Here is a 21,580-nt window from a genome sequence, read left to right on the forward strand (position 1 = left end):
AAGTTAATTTTTAAGTGTCTGCCCCCATTTCAATTTCAGAACAATCGGAACTAAGAATCACTATGGAAGCACTTAAAATTATACTACTCAGTGTAAAGTAGCAGTACGAATATAAGCAGTCATTTAGATACTTAGCTACCACAGCTAAAACATACCTGATACTAAGCGTTTAAAAGCAATTGCTAGATAGATACAAACTGACTAGTCTTAGCGCCCTCGAAGTGCCTAGTCTTCACTTAAATGTTGGGCTTACCGTGGCAAGCTTACGCCGTATAAAGGATGACCCACGCTAGACCGGGCCGGGGCCGGGCCGGAGCTTCTGTGCTTCGTTTCCTATGGAAAGCACCACGTGATCACCGATCAGCCGTCCCGGGCCGGTCTAGCGTGAGGCATCCTTAACACGCAGTCGAGCCGTTACAGATTTTTATGGACAACGGTTTTGTCAACAGTTAATGTAGAAGTACCTACGAATGCGAATCAAAATCCCCACTGCAGGTACTTATGTAGGTACTATGCGTGCTCGCATAGTACTAAGAATGTATTTTATTAAGTCGCACGTGAAAAGGTGTGCAATGTGCAACCAGCCTTAAGGGTTTTATTTCTGCCTTAGTTATGACATCATAACATGGGGAATAAATGGAAAATATATGTACAAAGTGAGTAACAATGGTTATGGGGGCTTGTTTCGGTAAAAGCTCATGGAAATACGTGGCCGGAGGATATATATTATTTGGTTGTAATTATGAAATAGGAGACTCATCCATATTTCAATCCTAGTTCGTACAACTGTTCAAACAAATCGACCAGTATTTCAGGTTATAAAGCTTCAGCAGTAGAGTTTAGGCTGAGTAAGACTACATGGCCTACGCCCACACAAGATCATCGAAAAGTGGATAAAGTTGATTGTTATGTGCTTATGTGTATCACGTAGTTAATCTAAATAAAAGCTTGGAAACATAATTGAGATTAACCTAACGAACTGAGATGTATATCTCGACGGACTTTATGTTAAGTATACTAGCTGTTGGCTGCGACTTTGTTTGAATGGAATTTAATCTAGGTTATTGTAATACTACAAATTTAAATACTCCACTTTTTTAGTGAATTTGACGTTGGTACTCGTACTTTATAATCAGTTAGCAAAGCATTCTAAAGTCATATCAAACCCAATGAAGCTGAAAAGCCCGGTGTCGAATCCCGGTAATGCCGTTTGTTTGTGTGTTTAACGCGGATATTTTATTTCTGAGGTATGTGTGTTTTCTATGTAAAAGTTTCATCGATAAATAATGATGTGTAAAATGTTGTTAAAACTCTTTTGTACGGCTGATGGGATAAAAAAGTATTATTTTAAGAGCACGGAAGGACCGGCGTGACCCTTTCAAAGGCCTGTGTCGGAAATTACCTGTTTTACTATTATGTAAGTATAAAAGTTCTTTATAGGGGAAGTATACGTTAGCAAAAACATTAGTTTTAGTATGACATCAGGGATTAGATGGGTATAAGGCGTAAAGAAATGTACTTTTTAGGGTTCCGTACCCAAAGAGTAAAAACGGGCCCCTATTACTAAGACATCGCTGTCTGTCTGTCTGTCTGTCTGTTTGTCTGTCTGTCTGTCTGACTGCCTGTCTGTCTGTCTGTCTGTCTGTCTGTCTGTCTGTCCGTCTGTCACCAGGCTATATCTCATGAACCGTGATAGCTAGACAGTTGACATTTTTACAGATGATGTATTTCTGTTGCCGCTATAACAACAAATAAGTACTAAAAAGTACGGAACCCTCGACTTGTCCGACTCGCACTTGTCCGGTTTTTTGTTATCTTGTGTAAAGAAAAGTGAAAAAAAAAATACTTCATATATAAAACCTATATTTTATCTAAACACCCTCAAACAGAGAACATGGAATACACAACATTTCCATATGGCAACCTGCAGGTTTATATACCTTTTCTTCTCTGATCACTCATTATCTTAAAATAGGCAACACGATAAGTTTCCCACCTAACCGGATATTTCTAAACCAAACCCCCATTTTACACAAACACTTATTTCCCACCATTTCTTTTTCTTATGAACTCACCCCGTCTTCACTTATCATTCCCTACACGTTGCCGATTTATCACGGCGAGATCTTACCGCAAAATGCCTAGCTCACCATTGCTTGCTTACTTCCAAAACAATCCGGAGTACGTGGAGGAATTATAGCTCCAGTCAGCAATTGAAATAAAACAAGTCCGTTCAATTGCTGAGATAGTTTTGTGAGCGTTTTAGTAGTGAGGGCGGTAATGTGATTGGCCAAAACCGAATGTCGTTTATTTTTATGTGGTAGTGATAAACTTGTGTGCTTAATAGACCTGTACCGCTGGCTATATTTTGACCCCTAGGTTATAAAAATATTAAAGTCAATTCTGTTTTCGCTTATGAATACTTTGTTAAGATGTAAATCTTACATTTTGTTTTGTGTCATATATATAATTTGCTTTTCTAGTAATTTGTTATTTTGTGGTAATTATTTTTTATTTTGAATTATCTTGGAGAAAAAAATATTCGAGAGAAAACATGTAACTGTGTTGCATTTAGGATAGTGTTTTTAGTGTGAAAACATAGTTTGTGTCAATTACGTCCACTGCAATCTGATACTATGTCATAATATTCTAAATGACACAAAAAAAAATTAGAGTTAAAAAAAATTACTTAGGTCGAATTTAATCGTTTAAATAGGTCCATTAAATGATTTTGTGTCTTATTAAGGCATAGCTTCATAAGATATTTGATGATTTTGTTGTAACAGGCTGTCACCGTTACAAAAGAATATTAAAGATATTAGAGTTTACATCTTATTAATTTGAAATGCGGGATAAATAAGATGTATGAATTTGTGTCACTTGCATCCACTGCATAAACAAATATTACAAAAATATTATTTGCGTTCAAACGAAGCTAGCGGGCGGTCTGAATGGGCAACGGAGGCCGTGCAGGGTGGGGCCGCGGCGTGACCTTGCCGTACGCAACGCATGTTTACTTCGCCTGTGCGCCAAATTAACGCAACTTATTCAAAGAAGTTACGCAAACAACACAACAACAAGCAACAAGCAAGCAAAGAATGCGTCGAATTATCTTTTACCTATTTAAATCTCATAGATATTGTACAATGTCACCATTATGCAAAAGAACTGTAAGTACATGTTTGATTTGCGAGCGAGCTGGCAACATTGCGCAGGGAAATCTTAAAAATATCGCGTTTACGTGAACGCCACATACATTTGTGACAGTGATAGGGAAAAGGTACCACTAAAGTAAAATTTGGTTATAAATACCGTGACTTTCTTTCATTCTTTGATAAAAAAAATTGCTATTTATGCAACAAGTGCGGATATCATCTTTACGCACGTGTATCATACAATGTTTTACTATGCATTGTGCGAGTAAATAAAAAAACATGTCATGGCAAATAAGTTTAATTATTAAAAGGAGTGTTTTAAATCGACACGAGTTGCGAATTACCTATTCGCACGTGTATCGTACGTTTTACAGTACATATGGCCCTTTAAACTTTCGACATATGCACGGTAAGTGCTCTTTTCCGCACTAGTGCGAGAAAGTAGCACCATATGTACTGTAAAAAAAAAATGAAAACAAAAAGCACTAGTGCGGAAAAGCAGTACTTTCCGCACGACATGGCTCCGTAGGAAACGCACTTTTCGATGCATTGTAAAAAAATATATAGGACTGTATCTCCTAAACCATGCGTCGTAGCGCAAAAATAATAAAATTTTCGTTCCCCTTTATGTAACCCAAAAGTAATACATGAAAAATACAAAGAAAAAAAAAAAGAAACAAAATCTTTATAGGGCTGTATTAGCTGTATCTCCTATATCGTGCATCGTAGCGCAAAAATAATCAAATTTTCGCTTCCCTTTAAGAAGCCCCTAATTAAGATTTAAAAACGCAAAAAAGAAAAAAAAAGAGGAAAAAATCTTTATAGGGCTGCATCTCCTAAACCGTGCATCGTAGCACAAAAATAATCAAATTTTCGTTCCCCTTAAGAAATCCTTAATTAAAACTTTAAAAAAAACCAGGAAAAAAACTTTATAGAGCTATTATTGCTATATATATATATAGATATAATATCTCCTAAACCGTGCTTGGTGGCGCAAAAATAATAAAAATTTCGTTCCCCTTTATGAAGCCCCAAAGTAATATACTAAAAACACAATGAAAAAAAATAACAAAAAAACTTTATAGGGCTGTATCTCCTACACCGTGCATCGTAGCGCAAAAATAATTAAAAAAAATCCCTTTAAGAAACCCCTAATTAAGATTGAAAAACGCAAAAAAGAAAGTGGAAAAAAAATCATTTTAGGGCTGTATCTCCTAAACCGTGCGTCGTAGCGCAAAAATAATAAAATTTTCGTTCCCCTTTACGGAACCCCAAAGTAATATACAAAAAAACACAATGAAAAAAAAAACAAAAAAAAAATCTTTATAGGGCTGCATATCCTAAATCGTGCATCGTAGCGCAAAAATAATCAATTTTTCGTTCCCCTTTAAGGATCCCTTAATTAATACTTAAAAAAAAAACAAAAAAAACAGGAAAAAATCTTTATAGAGCTATATCTCCTAAACCGTGCGTGGTAGCGCAAAAAGAACAAAATTTTCGTTCCCCTTTACGGAACCCCAATATAATATACAAAAAACACAATGAAAAAAAAAACAACAAAAAAAATCTTTATAGGGCTGCATCTCCTAAACCGTGCATCGTAGCACAAAAATAATCAAATTTTCGTTCCCCTTTAAGAAACCCTTAATTAAAACTTAAAAAAAAACCAGGAAAAAAAACTTTATAGAGCTATTATAGCTATATATAGTATATATATATAGATATAATATCTCCTAAACCGTGCGTGGTGGCGCAAAAATAATAAAATTTTCGTTCCCCTTTATGCAAACCATAATTTATATTTAAAAAAATAAACGCAAAATTTAAAAAAAAAAACTTTATAGGGCTGTATCTCTTAAACCATGCGTCGTAGCGCAAAAATAATTTAAAAAAACCCCTTTAAGAAACCCGTAATTAATACTTAAAAAAAAAAACAAAAAAAAAAACAGGAAAAAAAACTTTATAGAGCTGTATCTCCTAAACCGTGCGTGGTACCGCAAAAACAATAAAATTTTCGTTCCCCTTTATGCAACCCATAATTTATATTTAAAAATACGCAAAATTTAAAAAAAAAATCTTTATAGGGCTGTATCTCCTAAACCATGCGTCGTAGCGCAAAAATAATAAAATTTTCGTTCCCCTTTATGAAGCCCCTAAATAATATACAAAAACACAAGAAAAAGAAAGAAAAAAATAATAACAAAAAAACTTTATAGGGCTGTATCTCCTAAACCGTGCATCGTAGCGCAAAAATAATCAATATCCGTTCCCCTTTAAGAAGCCCCTAATTAAGATTTAAAAACGCAAAAAAGAAAAAGAGATAAAAATCATTTTAGGGCTGTATCTCCTAAACCGTGCGTCGTAGCGCAAAAATAATAAAATTTTCGTTCCCTTTTATGAAACCCCAAAGTAATAACAAAAAACGCAATGACAAAAAAAAGAAAAAAAAAACAACAAAAAAAACTTTAGGGATGTATCTCCTAAACCGTGCATGGTAGCGAAAAATAATCAAATTTTCGTTCCCCTTAAGAAGCCCTTAATTAAGATTTAGAAACGTAAAAAAGAAAAAGAAAAAGATCTATATAGGGCTGTATCTCCTAAACCGTGCGTCGTAGCGCAAAAATAATCAACTTTTCGGTCCCCTTTATGTAACCATTAATTTATACAAAAAAAAAAGAGTTTTTTTATAGGGCTTGATCTCCTAAACCATGCGTCGTAGCGCAAAAATAATTAAATTTTCGTTCCCCTTTATGAAACCCCAAAGTAATATACAAAAAACACAATGTAAAAAAGAAAAAACCAATAAAAAAAACTTTATAGGGCTGTATCTCCTAAACCGTGCGTCGTAGCGCAAAAATAATCAAATTTTCTTTCCTCTTTATTCAACCCTTAATTTATATTTTAAAAAAAACGCTTTCACTAAACTGCTGTAACTCGGAAACTTAGAATCCACAAAGGGGACTTTACTAAATTATGACACATATTAAAGCCTGACCAGTAATATATGATCATTGTCAAGAGGGCGCTGTTCATTCTCATGTATAGGGTGACAGTTCAGTATAGTATGAAAAAATATTGTATTTAATGAACATCATCATCAATGTAATTAATGTTGCTTGCCACGCTTAAACATAACAAAAATCACAATAAATTGCGTCTTAAAATAAACTTAAACAGTCTACTAAAAATCGAAACAAAAGTAATTTTTAAGTCGCTGTTGTGACATTCTCAATCAAAAGGTAGGTACCACTTTGTCGTTTACCATAAAGACGAAATTTGATTATATCTTTATACAAATAACCTGTCAGAGAAAGTGGTACCTTTTCATTAGGAACGTCACAAATGTTGGTCAGTATGAGGAGTGCAGCCTACAGTTTATTTTTAATTATATTTATATACCTACTACGGTAAGATTGATAAGACAATGTAACAGAGCGAGACAGCTCATAATGCCATCTCTTGGTTGGTCTTAACAAGGGTAAAGGAGATAGTATTAAGATCTCAGTCGCCAGCTGATATTGCGGCAAGTATAATAAGCACCCCACCCGCGTAGGTACCCTTCCCCGCGCACGCCCTTCTTGTTCAATTGAGTTTTATTTTGCCAGATAGTAAAAAAACCGTGGATCAAAATGACCCAAATTATGAATGATGTCTCAATGTGGTATTATAATATTGTAGACGTAAACTTAATAACATGAATTTTTTTTTGTGGCAGATACAGGGTGTTAATTAGAAAAAATTTTTTTTTAAATAAAAGCGGTGGATGAATTTGACACAGATTTGTTTGAATAACATATAACAATGTTCTGTAAAGTACAACACTTCACTTACCGACTCTAATATTTTTTTAGGCGTTTTAGGATCAATATTAGGTATTTATTAAATGCCATTATACCCGTGGATGAAAATGACACAAAATGCGTGTGTACGTCGGAAGCCACTTTGCCTTTACAGGGAAACAAAGAATTTCGTCTCGAATATTTTTTTTACAGAATGCTGATTGAAAAAAGAAATACCTAAATTTCTACCTAAGCAAATACCTAGGATGACACAAAATATTATTTTTAGGTTTAGTATATGGTCTGGAAACTATATATAAAAAATAAGCAACATTAATATTCTTATAACCTCAGAAGTTATTGGTACAGGTCTATAATAGGAACAAAAGGAAAAGTGAAAGTGGTGTTAGGTAGCAGGCGGGCTCTTGTAATAATTAATGATAGAAATAAATGTTTTATTTAATAATTTTACTGTTGTCTATAACACAAATATTGAATTACTTAAAACAAATTCTATTACAAAACATTAGTAACAAACAATAGGCAAATTAAAAAAATACATTAAACTCAATTTTTGGGAACAAATCAAATTATTTTATTAAATATTTTGATTTGTGTTTTTAAGTAGTCACACTACTATATATAAATCATCATATGACATCTATTACAGTTTATAAATTACATTAAAATTAACTATAACTAAATTGAAACTAAACAAAGCCACAACTTAGTCAAACAACTCGTCCCGCGCCTTTCCAGAAGCAAAGGTGCCCATCACGCTCGCCGCGTTGCCGCGCTGAATCGCGATAGACAGCCTCTGCATCAGGAATGACCCGGAACCAGGGTCATGACCTCTCTCCCTCTTTATTTATTTAGATATTAAATATAACAAGTATTTAATTTAAGTATTCGTCACTTTTATACAGGCATCTAGTCCCTTAATATTAATACGTTATATAATCTCATTCATTAGTATTCATTAGTATTGTTATTATTTTCATTTTTATTTTTATTTTGACGATCATGATAGAAATTCTTATATTTTTGACATTAATGCAAACTTATTATGTAATTGTCTTTCATGAAATAAATCATCTAATCTAATCTAATCTATACTAAAATACATAGGTATAAATATTATAAAACTAAAGTCAACACTATTCAAGCGATCTAAACCGATGTCAGTTTTGGTGTTAATAGGCTTAATACTTTTTTTGACTATACCTAAATTACAGGTAGGGAGTTTCCTATATGTACAGTCGCCATCAGATATATCGGAGCGGCCAAGGTGCTCACAAATATTTCAACACGCCTCTATTGTCAAGGCGCTAGGTGCGTGTTCAGATATTTTTAAGCACCTCGGCCGCTCCGATATATCTGATGGCGACTGTACGAGTATACTATTAGTGATCCCTGCAAGTTTTGTTTGTAAATGCATATATTTATGTACTTCAGTATCATTTTGTAGACGATGATGAAGTATCAGTTTTAATGAAAACATATGTTTAATGACTACTGCTAGATTGTGCGCATATTAAGTTTAAAAAACTGTTTTAAAATGAATAAGAAGGGAACGAGCCATTTGTACCATTTATATACGAATGCTGATGTCAACCCACATTCATTTTGCAATAAGAATGTAAACTAAAAAAAAATACGCTTAAAGTTGACATTTTATTACAAAATTAATGAGGGTTGACACATTTTTGCTAATCAGCATCCTTACATACTTTTAACAAAATTATATTTTTAATTTATTTATTTATTTTATTTATTTATTATTATTCGGAGATCCAACAGCTGTTAACATGTCTATAGGTTTTATAGATATGATACAAAAAGCCAATTACGGGTTCTCACCAGTAGCTACATTTACAAACAAAACTTTTATTATCTTTATATATATAATATTTGACTTAAAATTTCGGTAAAATTTCTCTTTATAATTTATGGATCTCTTCTGCAAAAACATATATGTCTCTTGGTTGATTGGTAGAGAATGCCTTTTGGCATTAAGTCCGCCATTTGTACATTTTTCTTTGTTTGTGCAATAAAGTGTAAATAAATAAAAAATAAAACTTGGATCATCGATGAGTTTATACTCCTTAGCTGCCTTTACATATTGCCCCCTAAAGTCTGATCTGTAGATATTAGTTTTGCGGACTAAACCGATGATGATAATGTAGGTTTATTTATTTATTTATATCAGCCTCCATTCTCCCTTTCTACGTATCTCGATCTTGGCCAATGAACATAGCTACACTTTATTATATACGTATGTGAAATGTTATACATTTGAATGAGTTTCGGTATCAATAATATAGACAATGTTTAACTCCATCCCTTCTTGGAACCACGCCATTGTGGGAAACAACAAACCTAAGTAGACTGGTTCCCGAACTGGTACCAAGAGTATTCCGGAAATCTCGCACATTTTCTAAAGGGATTATAGAATTTCCAACAAACAAGAGATTAAGCAAAGCTTTTAATTGCACTTTAGAAATTCTGTCGCTATCTCGAACCGTTGCGGGGGATATTTTCCTTCGTAACACGGGTTTTGGTGACCATAATTTAACCTGAAAATGAGATACGGTACGGATATTGTTTCTGCAGAAATGCTTTCCGGAAAAGTAGGCTGTCAAAATATCCTGAGTTTTGAATTTTTGGTGTGTGGTTATTGTTAAGGACAGGTGACGTTCAGGTATCAATTGCAGCTGTGCCACCGTTGATAAAATGAGTCACTTTTTTTATACCACGTCGGTGGCAATCAAGCATACGGCCCGCCTGATGGTAAGCAGTTACCGTAGCCTATGGACGCCTGTAACACCAGAGATATTACACGCGCGTTGCCGACCCTTTAAAAACCTGTACACTCCTTTTTTGAAGAACCCCATACTGTAGAGGAAAACCTCGGCGGGGAGCTAATTCCACTGCCGAAGTGTCTGTGGGAGGAAATTCCTCTTAAACCGCACACTACGCGACCATTTAGGTTCTAGGGTGTGAGGATGAACACCCTGCCGACGGCGAGCGGTGCGGTGATAGAAAGCGGCCGTCACTCATTTTATCAAGGAAATAGACAGATATAGTGGCGGCAACAACGACGCCGCAGCAGTAATGCAGCTGCAGTTGACATCCAAACGTCATCTTTAAAGTCACATTGGGATACGGCTGCGTATAGACGCGGCCGCTATAAACGTAAATTATCTTGATAAAATGAGTAATTAGCTTCTCTACATGATGGCCCAGCACTGGACCAGGGAGATGGCCATGCGATGGTTGATAGCATGCACTATGGAATGGGCCGCGTGTAAATGCGTACGCACCATCGCTGGCCTACTACCTTTGATGTGCGGACGAAAAACCGACACCGTGGACATCCCATCGCCATCCCGCCGCGCCATAAGCCACTACCCTACCCTCTCTACACGCTGGCCCATCTTAGTGGGCCAGTATGATGGCGCATCGTAATAGAGTAGCCATAACGGATTAAATGCCATAATGGCGGCAGTAATGTGGAGGCGAACGTCACCCATTTTATCAAGGAAATTAATAGATACAGCGACGGCATAATTTCGCAGCAGTAATGTCGCAACAGTAGTGCAGTTGCCATCGTAATGTTACCTGTATATTGTTGTAGTTATTACGCGGTTTATCTATAATGTTTTTTTTTTTTACATCAGGGGCCGATTGCATATAATAACTTGTAATAACAATATTAGCGGAAATCTCTTTCTAATAGGGGGTATGCACATGTGCAGCACTAACACGTTTAGTAAACCATAGAGTAACTTATACATACTGTGCCTTTAACAGTTTTTTGACAAGTTTTCAGAGATAATAAAATGTGAAATTGATGCACCAAGGCGGTTTGTTTAACCAAACACATTATTCTGGCAACTAGAGCTTCCAACAGAGCGCACCTCTAAAATGATCATGGCAGCTTAGGTTGCCAAACGGAGTGTATGCGGTTTTTTTATTTTTCATCTGTGAATGGCTGCACAGATACGGTATAAACTATTTTCAAAACACAGACTACAAAGTTATAAAATTCAGATTCCGGGAGATGTCACTGTTAATCATCTCGAAAATATTAGTGACGGTTTGATCTATGGATGGTATAGAAAGGATGCCAATCTCTTATGGCAGAATTGTTGCAATACTGACCGCTTTCAGCTTTAAATAATAGTTCCTAATCTCTTCGGTGGCGCTAGTTAGGCTCTGGGACACGAGTATAACATGAACCATATAAGGCAACAAATAACCCGACCAAATTACGTAGGTTGTTTTTGGTAGTATTCCGGTGTATGGTGGAGCCGCCTAATTACTGTTTTTTGACGGACACTTTTCATACATAGAGATTTGGCTCCTTTATATAGTCTCCATGGTTTGATCGTTCTACTCCTTGGAGGATATAACCAACGGAGACGCCTTGTCTGTAATTTGATGTACAAAAAAGTCTGCCAATTTTTGCGGGGGAGGGGAACGTCAAATGTATACGTAACGTCAAAATAGCCATGGCAGATACGTCAGTCCATACATTGTGTATGACCATTGGCCGACTATTTTCGACAGAGGGGAACGCCTGTTAATGGCTACTACGTTTGATTATATCCTCTAAGTTCTATTTATGAAAGATGCGGGAACAATTGCAATGCAATAAGATTGCAACAGCGCAGCGACGCTGATGTAGTCGCCATCCAAATGTAACCTTTATGCGTGTGGTCACACATGGAGTTATAGATATTGGAATACATTATTATCCAGCATCTTGAAAATATTGCGAGATTAAATATATACGTACACCAAAATCTTCCAAGGAAAATTGTAGATATTTCTAGTAAATTAACTCAAAGCGGACCATTATTCGCTCGGCTCAACTATCGTATGTTTTGCAACGCACCCTCAAGACCGTGTCCATTCCGGAAGATTATGTAAATACCTAACCACAATGAATAGTTATGCCATAGTTATGGAAAACCCATGCAATTATACACCTTGTTCTCGTGCAGCAAGTTACAAATTAGAATGAGTTTTTGGATGGAGTGATTTTGGATGCTTAGGGAAGTTATGCGGTCGGCGAGATATAGCGCCTAATTATTCCGGACTAGGAGTTATGCTATTCTTTACGCTTATCAAAAGCTTATTTGAAAGCTTAGGCGAACTACAACGCTGTGTCCGATACGGAATATAGTGAAATCTGGTCAACCGGGACATGGAAACATTGGAAACCTCTGTAACTGCAAACAATTCACCGGCGGTCTCGTGGCAACAGAATTCCTCTGTAATAAAAAGTGAATAGGACTGACCGGGATAATTTATCAACATGCCACTTTCTACCATATAGTGGCTTAGTATTTTCAATACTTTCAATCGTAATTTCGTAATTAACAGTTAAAAGTTCCCTTTGTCCTTTTCTGAGTTAAAATCTGGTATCTTCATAGTGTTCAAACTAACACCTTCATTTTTTTTTTGCGTGATCGAGGAACAAACGTTAAACAAGAAACGAACAAGTAAAGTTCTTGTTTACCTGTATTTATATTGAGACTTCATCTAAGTGAAAAACCGTCTTTTACCATATTTAAGAACGGACATAAAAAACAATGAAGAAAACGAACAACTGCGTTTATAATTTAAAGAAATAAGAGCTATATGAGTTTCCTTTTCTTTTTAAATTATACAATGCATAGTGTTTAAAAATAAAACTAGTGTGGTCACATTATTTTTTATCGAGATATATCTGATCTGATTTTTATCGACATAGACAATCATAAAGTCATACAGATCTATTTCTCATAAATGATGTTCCGTATTATTCGAATATATAATTATTTTGCAATTATTTGGCGTACTATGAAATATTTAGTACGTAATGAAAAATGAGGTTAGGTATAACATCAAATAGTTATAATGACTGTGGTTATGTCTATTTAAAAAATGCGTACATTAATTGCGTATCTGATTTTCATGTTAAATTACCGGAGAGAATCTATGTATATAAAACTTAAAAACAATTTACTACTTCATATTATATTTTTATTCATACTGTGATAGAAGAGTGTAGTCAGTAAAATGAAATATTTACCTTTTGTTGTAATATTACCGATTTTGCTGTGCTATTGTCGCAAACCCTACCGTGTAAACATCCTCAGTGTATCCGACTGCCCAAATATACAACCTCCTTTTATAAATCCAGCGCCCTTTAAATCGAATATAGAACTGATCAACACCAAAGGTCATTCTATCATTAGAGGAAATGTAACAGTGGACAAAGATATTCCAGGATTTGACAAGAAAATGACAATTATCACCGGAAGGCAAACACCAAAGGGCGTTGAATGGTTTTTTAATTTAAATAATCTTAAATGTACGAATACTATGATTAAAACTGTGTTTAAAACTATAGGTTTGCCCATACCAGGGTGTAAGCTCAAGAAAGGGACGTATTTCATGAATGATATAGACGTGGATGATATAGATTCGGCGTTTAATACAATGAGTCGGGTGTACGGCAATTATGCTGCTAAATTAACAATATCTTCTAAAAATAACACATTTCTTTGTATTCGGGATAAGTTTAGTATCCGACCCGTGAAATAAAGTATAGCTTTGAAATTGGAAATTTTATTTAAATAGGGATTTCCGGGGCTAATTTAAAGGGATCGGGACGGGGATCTCTAGAAGAGTGTCGTATGCATAATTGTTAGACCGCAGTTTGACATCTGAAGGTAATAATATAAAATTTTCGGCGTACAGCTCACAGAGCCACTTCGCAACAGTAGGATTTCAATTTATATACATTATTCTGTGTAACTTCACATTCCATTTATACACTGCCCATTGTGTGTTTGGGAGCACTGTTAATTGAGGAAGGAGTGCGCAATCGGGGATAGGAGGTGTTCGTACCAATAATTTTCAACTGGATTTTTTTAACAAAATTTGAAATTAATCATGGCTATTTATGGTATTCTTGATTATTATAAGGGTTAGAAGCGAAAACAATATTAATGACACTGCCAGTTTGTCTAGACTGGCACAGGATAGAACCAAGTTCCGTAAGATGGTCGCCGACATCCGCTGAGGATATGGCACAGCAAGAAGAAGAAGAAGAAGCGAAAACAGTTCATACCATTTTTTGGATGCTCCCAAAAACTCGACCTTCGCCGCTCCAGACGTAAAGTGTCTTAATTCAACAAGTACCTAACACAGCAAACTATTTGAGATAAATCCAGCAGGCCCAGGTTTACTCTCTGTGTAGGAAACGAATACCTGTATTAATTATTTTGTGTTAGGTTATTAAAGCGGGCTCTGTGGCCTCCTTTAAAATCAACTGGAAAAAGTGCTAAAATAATAAGGTCGTAAGGCAGACTCAATCGTTTGTTTGCAAAAATATCACCACTGAGTCACCACATCACCAAGTCTAAATACGCACGTAAAGGGGCCCACTGACTATCAGTCCGCCGGACGATATCGGCCTGTCAGTTAGAACAAAAATTTGACAGTTCCGAACAACTGACAGGCCGATATCGTCCGGCGGACTGATAATCTGTGGGACCCTTAAAACTTTATCGAACGCCTTTATTTTCTGCCTCTGGCTTTCGTGCTATTAGAAACTCTAGCTCTTAGTTAGCTATCCCTTTTCTTATCCAATGCAATATCGGCTCTTATTGAATCTATTAAACCGATAGATATCAACGACCCGATTTCCTTTATAGGCTATCAGTGGCTCTGGCGAGGTTTCCATAAGACGCGATTCTCACTGCCTTGCCTATTTTATGAAAAAATATCACTTTATACAGCACATCTTACAACAAAGTAAAATAAATATAAATATTTGGGTTTTATAATATTGCGCTATCAATCGAAAGCCAAATAAATGCTAGGAATTCACGGACAGATATGTCACAAGTCATGTGAGAAATTTTATCGAAAATGGCTCCAGTTTTCAGTCGAATGTGGTTAATATGTAGCAGATAATTTTAAGGCGCCGTACATGTGTACTTTTGAGGTTTCCGTACCGAAACGTAAAAACGGGACCCTATTACTAAGACTCCGCTGTCCTTCCGTCTGTCTGTCTGTCCGTCTGTCACCACGCTGTATCTCATGAACCGTGTAAGCTAGACAAATAAAATTTTGACAGATGATGTATTTCTGTTGCCGCTATAACAACAAATACTAAAAACAGAATATAATAAATATTTAAGTGGGGCTCCCATACAACAAACGTGATTTTTTTGCGCAATGGTACGGAAACCTTCGTGCGCGAGTCCGACTCACACTTGGCCCGTTTTTTGAGTTGTGTTGTTGGAAGGTATAATGTTTTACGTAGGTAGTGAAACATTTCAAAGTTATCGCATTTTTCTTCTGTGTCTGGTAGATAGTTGTACTATATAATAATTATGGTACAATTATACATTTAAATCGAATTAGACAAAAATAAGCATACAATATATTTCGCTTTACTACCCGTGCGAAGCGGGGCGGGCTGCTAGTAAATGTATAATTCTCTTTGTTTTTCGACTTTTCTTCCTCAAGTAACGAGATGTGACACATCCTTTGACGACCGGTCTGGCCTAGTGGTAGTGACCCTGCCTGTGAAGCCGATGGTCCTGGGTTCGAATCCCGGTAAGGGCATTTATTTGTGTGTTCAAACCCCGGCTCGCACCAATGAGTTTTTCGTAACTTATGTACGAAATATCATTTGATATTTACCAGTCGCTTTTCGGTGAAGGAAATCATCGTGAGGAAACCGGATTAATCCCAATAAGGCCTAGTTTCCCCTCTGAGTTGGAAGGTCAGATGGCAGTCGTTTTCGTAAAAACTAGTGCCTACGCCAATTCTTGGGATTAGTTGCCAAGCGGACCCCAGGCTCCCATTAGCCGTGGCAAAAATGCCGGGACAACGCGAGGAAGATGATATATCGTTGTCTGAGTACCCATAACACAAGCTTCCTTGGGCTTACCGTGGGACTTAGTCAATCTGTGTAAGAATGTCCTATAATATATATTTATTTATCCTTCAACTTCTGAATCGCCACCTAAGAAGTTTTACTACCTACCAAAAAATATGAAAGCTGTTTTTTACGATACTACGATAATACAGTCGTATCGATTTAGAAACACGAAATCTACACAGAAAATGCCAGTCAGGGAAAGAAATGCTGTAGCTAAGAGCGATTTTACATAGCCTAAAAACTTTTAGGTGTTTTTACAAATTCTTTTATTCTTGACATTAATAGGTTTAAAAATAGCCTCAGCTTCCTTTCTTTAAATTCACGTGGCCTTTTGTGACCTATTTAATTTAAGAGTAAGTTCTCAATCTTATAGAATGTTTAAAAGAAAAGATGTTTGTTTTTGTCACGTGACCAGCGGCACACTTTATCGACCTATGACAATAATGTTATATAAAAATCTATTGCCGGCGTGTCTCATTAAAGCGCCCACACAATATTTCCTCAAAGGTATAAATAGGTAATTTATTTTCATTTAAAGTATCAAAGTAGTTAGTGGATGAAAAAACCGGTCAAGTACTAGTCGGACTCGCGCACGAAGGGTTCCGTACCATTATGCAAAAAACGGCAAAAAAATCACGTTTGTTGTATGGGGGACCCACTTAAATGTTTATTTTATTCTGTTTTAATATTTGTTGATAAAGCAGCAACAGAAATACATCATCTGTGAAAATTTCAACTGTCTAGCTATCACGGTTCATGAGATACAGCCTGGTGACAGACAGACGGACAGACGGACAGCGGAGTCTTAGTAATAGGCTCCCGTTTTTACCCTTTGGGTACGGAACCCTAGAAACGCAAGTATCTGCCACCCTCGAATAATTTTCCAAATATTGATATATCTCACAGGCCAATTCGAACGTACACTGACATCAGAATGACGTCCAAATGAATCGTGCATTTCACTCATACTTGTCCGTACATGTATTGGCGCGAGCGAGATGCACTATACTCGTATTAATAACAATAATATTATAGTATATTACAGAATTTCTTCACTACACAGCGTGGGATGGGAGAATTCTTATAAAAGTAAATGTAAATGTTCTCAATTAAGAACCCACAAAACCATTTTCACGGCCCAAATTACAAGTAAGTAATTGTCACGTAAGCAGTAAAATCTCTGTTCCATTCACTTGAGTTGACAAACCTAATATAATAATAAAGATAGGTGGTTCTCGCTACCCGACCAAAATGTTATCTTCAAATAGTATACCGTTTACCCGCGGCGATTAACGGCCTACCCAAGCCAGAAAGAGTATTCAGAACTTAAAATCTAATCCTCGATTTGACTTGAATCCCAGTTTATGTAGTTCGTTACATATTGGTGCGAGCGAGATGCTCTGCGAGTAATGTCAAATCAAGATTTCATTTTTTAGTGTCGAATGCTGCTCCCGTATCTTGAGCAATAATCGTATCGTTTTGAGATGGGGAAGTGATAAAAATGTTTTAGAGACGGTTATAGGCGCAGTATTAGGAACGTACGATAACGCCTTTATGCTTAGTGTTATTGGATATTTCTGTATGTTTTGCCATTTGTTGAAAAAAAAAAAAGGTTTGCTGGAAGAGACTCCTGCAAATAATACATTCAGATTTGTGAAATGAATAATACAAAATCAATTCAAATCTGTATTAATATGCTTACTTGCCCGTTAAAAACATGCAACACTAGGTATACTGAAATCCAAAATAAGAAAGACTAAACTGACACAGTTTTAAGTATTATTGCTAGCAATTTTAAGGATGACAACGGTCCGGGCCCGGGCCAGGGCGCCCAACACTTTAGTTTTCTATGAAAGCATCACGTGATCACCGATCACCTATCATAGAAAAAGAAGTGTCGGAAGCCACGTCCCGGGCCCGGACCGTTCTAGCGTGTGTCATCCTTTAAGAATTCTTGTGTTGAATCAATCGTCTTGCTACAACTTGCACATAACTTATAATTAGTTAACCTTTCGTATGCTTAGTAGCAGATCTGCTCCATATAATTATATTCAAATTAAACATGAAGTTGTCGATTGCTATTTATATGGCAATTTATTGACATGCGCATACGAAAGGTTAAAAAGATTAAATTAAAAAAACATAATTTTTTATATTTAATCAAACTTTACTGCCAAGTGAAGAACATATTATTTTTTTACCACACCAACGGAAAATACTAACTGTAAAGCATTGCAAATCAAATCCAAATTAACATATTATATAACAATTTTATTATAATTCAAAATCATCATTTAAAAGTCAATTCTACTAGCCAACATCAGAAATCAACTTATGTGCATCAAATTATTTCACCACTCTTGTGGATTAAATGTAACTTTCTCTTCCGTTTTTTAAAGATAAAGAGGGTATTTACGAGCTTGTGTGGTAAAGATAAGATTGTATCATAGTGTGTATAAATTCCACAGAGGTCGTTATTCATTAGGCATAATATATGACGTTTACTCAGACTAACCTATCTGTTTATATCTACTCTTACTCAAATCATTCCCGCACCGAAAACCCCGATGTATGGCTATTACGTTTGACATAACACGCATTTACCCGTCACTTAGTAAACGCCCAAAAAACCCGCAGCGCAAATTTACCAAATCGCCCTAAACGAAGACCTAAACTCCAGACTTTTAGCCCTTATCGCGGCAATCTGGCTGGCCCAGGATTTGCCTTCTCGACCGTGTCTGACGAAGCACACGGCTGTTCTGAACGCTTACGAGGCGTTTTGCTTGCGGTTGACCAGTACAGAAATAGTCGCCTGTTTAAAAATCTAGTCTTTTAAGTTACGTCTAAAGGGTTAGAATGTATGTCTGGGATTTCAGGTGGCATAAATAAATCAATACCTACTTAGAACCCTTAAAATAATGGTCTTATTTATGTTGTTGCACAAAAAAAATGGCTGAAATGTAATGATGTGGGTGTGTATATATTTTTAAAATATTTACAAATTTTCTTAACTAGTTTGACATTTAACGTTGCATAAACGTAGATAAAATATAAAATTATAAATATAGATTCTATTGCTATTTGTATGAGATGCATGTAATTACCTAGACTTAAGAAAAATTTAGTGCCCTTACAGGGTGTCATGTACCTACCATCCTCAAACTGTAATACCTAATGTATTATGAACATGACTGCAATACAATAAAGAATAAAGAATCGCCTCAAAAAGCCCTTTCATGTAATACACACACACGATGGGTTTCTGAAAAAAAGTGTGTGCGTGTAAACTTTACGCGCGATTGAAGTAAAAACTTCTTTGACGATTGCGTTTATCGCTATGTTCGCACTTTGACGTGTGTCCTATTGTGCGTGTGTCACTACTGAGCGTTACTTCCGCCGGAAAAAACTCTGAGTTACCCTCTAGTCGCGCCTAAAGAAGTTTTACTTAAAAAAAATCCCACACATGAAAAAAAAAATCAGCACCCCTCCTAAGGGATTTTTTTAAGAACTGCGGGTCAAAAATTGTGTTTTGACCTCTAGTGTGCCAATAAGCTGTACATCGATTTGCGGTTTTTCTTTGAAATTGGGCTCGTACGGCTTCCACTAAGTGTTCTTCGTGGGAGATCTAGTTCCGAACGCGAACGCCGTGGGCCCGCCGCGCCGCGCGGCGCCGCTTCGCTTCGCGTTCGCGAGTTGTTCGCTTACGTGAGACGCAGCGTTATGCTAATGATCGGCGTGATCGCTCCAAGTTTTGTTTAAAAGTGCCTATAGGTATATTTTTGTAGGTTAATATTACTTTGGTGACGATGAGAAAGTACTTACCTTACGGTTTAAAATTTACATTTAAAACTGACATTTCATGTATGGCGTTTGAAGTATGTATAGGTATTTAATTATAATATCATACAGTCAGCCAGTCAGTCGTTCGAACGATGTCTGGTCAGCACGGAAGTTACTTTTTTGCGTTTACGTGAACACTCGCACTGGGTTAGCTATGTGAATAGTAGCCAAAGTAATTAGGTTAATTTGTGTCTGTGCCAGCCGCCAGCTATTGGCAGGTGAGTGTTTGCTATTGCTGGAGCCCGGGTGTCTTACTTTGAACATTTCCTTTCGAGAAAATATTCTTCTTACTATTTGCATTTCTCGCGAGGAAAAGTGATGGACATTTTATATCAAGTCAGGTTATACATAAATATATAAGGAATAGAAATAAATACCATATTAAAAGTAGCAGTCAAATTATTGGCCTTTAATGAGGAATATACATAGGTATGTATATTATGCCCGGCCCAGTTATTCAAGGTATTTTCAATTCGATTATCTATCAGGCGAACTTAATGTACAGTCACGGAATTTGAAGGTTTGTCACTTTTCGATTCCATAATTATAATGGCATTAAGGTTCAAAAGTGACAAACCTTCAAATTCCGTGACTGTACCTTCATTAAACTATTTAACAATGTCGTTCGTTCGTAACTTCAACTATTTAGTTACTTAGGCTAGACAAATTACAAAGTTTGGTAGACAGAAAATGGAATTGAAAGTTTCACAAATTAGCCAGATGTTTTGGCGCAGTGTCTGTGCTAGGCCGCCTTACTCGTCCGTATAGAATTTCTCTACAGACGAAATTGCTTCAATAGCCTACCCATTATTAAAGAGAAACTTTGATTCTTCTTCTTGTTCGATCGAAAAACTGCAGACAATGTGGAACTAAAAGTAATGGGACGAAGTTAGAAGAGTCTTGACAGAAAATTCCCTGCTACTTACTGTATATTTTAAGCCACTTTGTCTCGTGTAGGTATTTCTTACTGAGCAAATACGTTCACTTGGAATTATATGATTATAAATTAAAAATGCCAACTGGGATTTAAGATCGACTTAAGTATACTTACCTATAACAAATCAGTTCATTCATAATTTACAAAGTAACTGTCTGTTACCTCTTCATGATTAAACCGCCAAACAGATTTCGATGAAATTTGGTATGGAGATAGCTCGATTCCCCAGGAAGGACATAGAATATTTTTTATCAATCATCTTTATTATTCCACACACAAGTCGCGGGCTGAAGCTAGTTTTGTTATAAGTAATAAACAGAAACATACAGAAATAAGGAAAATTATGTTATTCCTGTCAAGGCCTCGTCTGCTTCGCAAAATTAGCCTATACTAAGAAACAAACACAAACGGTTCCTTTCTTAGAATAAACCGTTTGATGTGAATACGGTTTTCGTAGTTTTTCAGTTAGTTACATAATTTTACCGAAGTTCTGTTTGGTTACCAAATATATCTAGACTCACTCATTATTAAAATATGTTCTGAATAGTCAGCATTAGAATATTATAAAAGTATTATTAGGTTTTATGTTAGAATTTTGTGTCGATACTATTTTAGAAAGAAAAAAAAACTTATTTATAATATAAATGATATGCCGAAATTTACATAAGCAAAGTAATCAATTCTAGGCAGGTCAAACACCAAAACACTATTATTGTAAACTGTAATAGATATCACACACGAAAGAAAAAGTGACCAAGCCCACCGGTGGCCGAGGCCAGAAAATATTTGATTTGTTCCCTAGTTGGACAATTATTGTAGTTTCGGGAGTACTTCAGACCATGAGGCCAAAACATAAATTTTGTTGTCAACATGATATCTAAACGATGTACCTAATCATGTTATCTGAATCATTAGCGAA

The 21,580-nt window shown here is 36.0% G+C and overlaps 1 protein-coding gene and 1 long non-coding RNA gene across 2 annotated transcripts in view; both read right to left on the reverse strand.

Annotated features, from left to right (window-relative positions):
- Nucleotides 1-21,580, reverse strand: part of LOC134755706 (uncharacterized) — a 255,660-nt gene that overhangs the window by 150,874 nt on the left and 83,206 nt on the right. The gene's annotated exons all lie outside the window — the stretch shown is intronic.
- The window catches only part of LOC134755639 (metabotropic glycine receptor), a 128,794-nt gene that overhangs the window by 40,375 nt on the left and 66,839 nt on the right, over nt 1-21,580 (reverse strand). The window lies entirely within an intron of this gene.

Source organism: Cydia strobilella, chromosome 3, assembly GCF_947568885.1.
Source record: "Cydia strobilella chromosome 3, ilCydStro3.1, whole genome shotgun sequence".
Taxonomy (NCBI): Eukaryota; Metazoa; Arthropoda; class Insecta; order Lepidoptera; family Tortricidae; genus Cydia; species Cydia strobilella.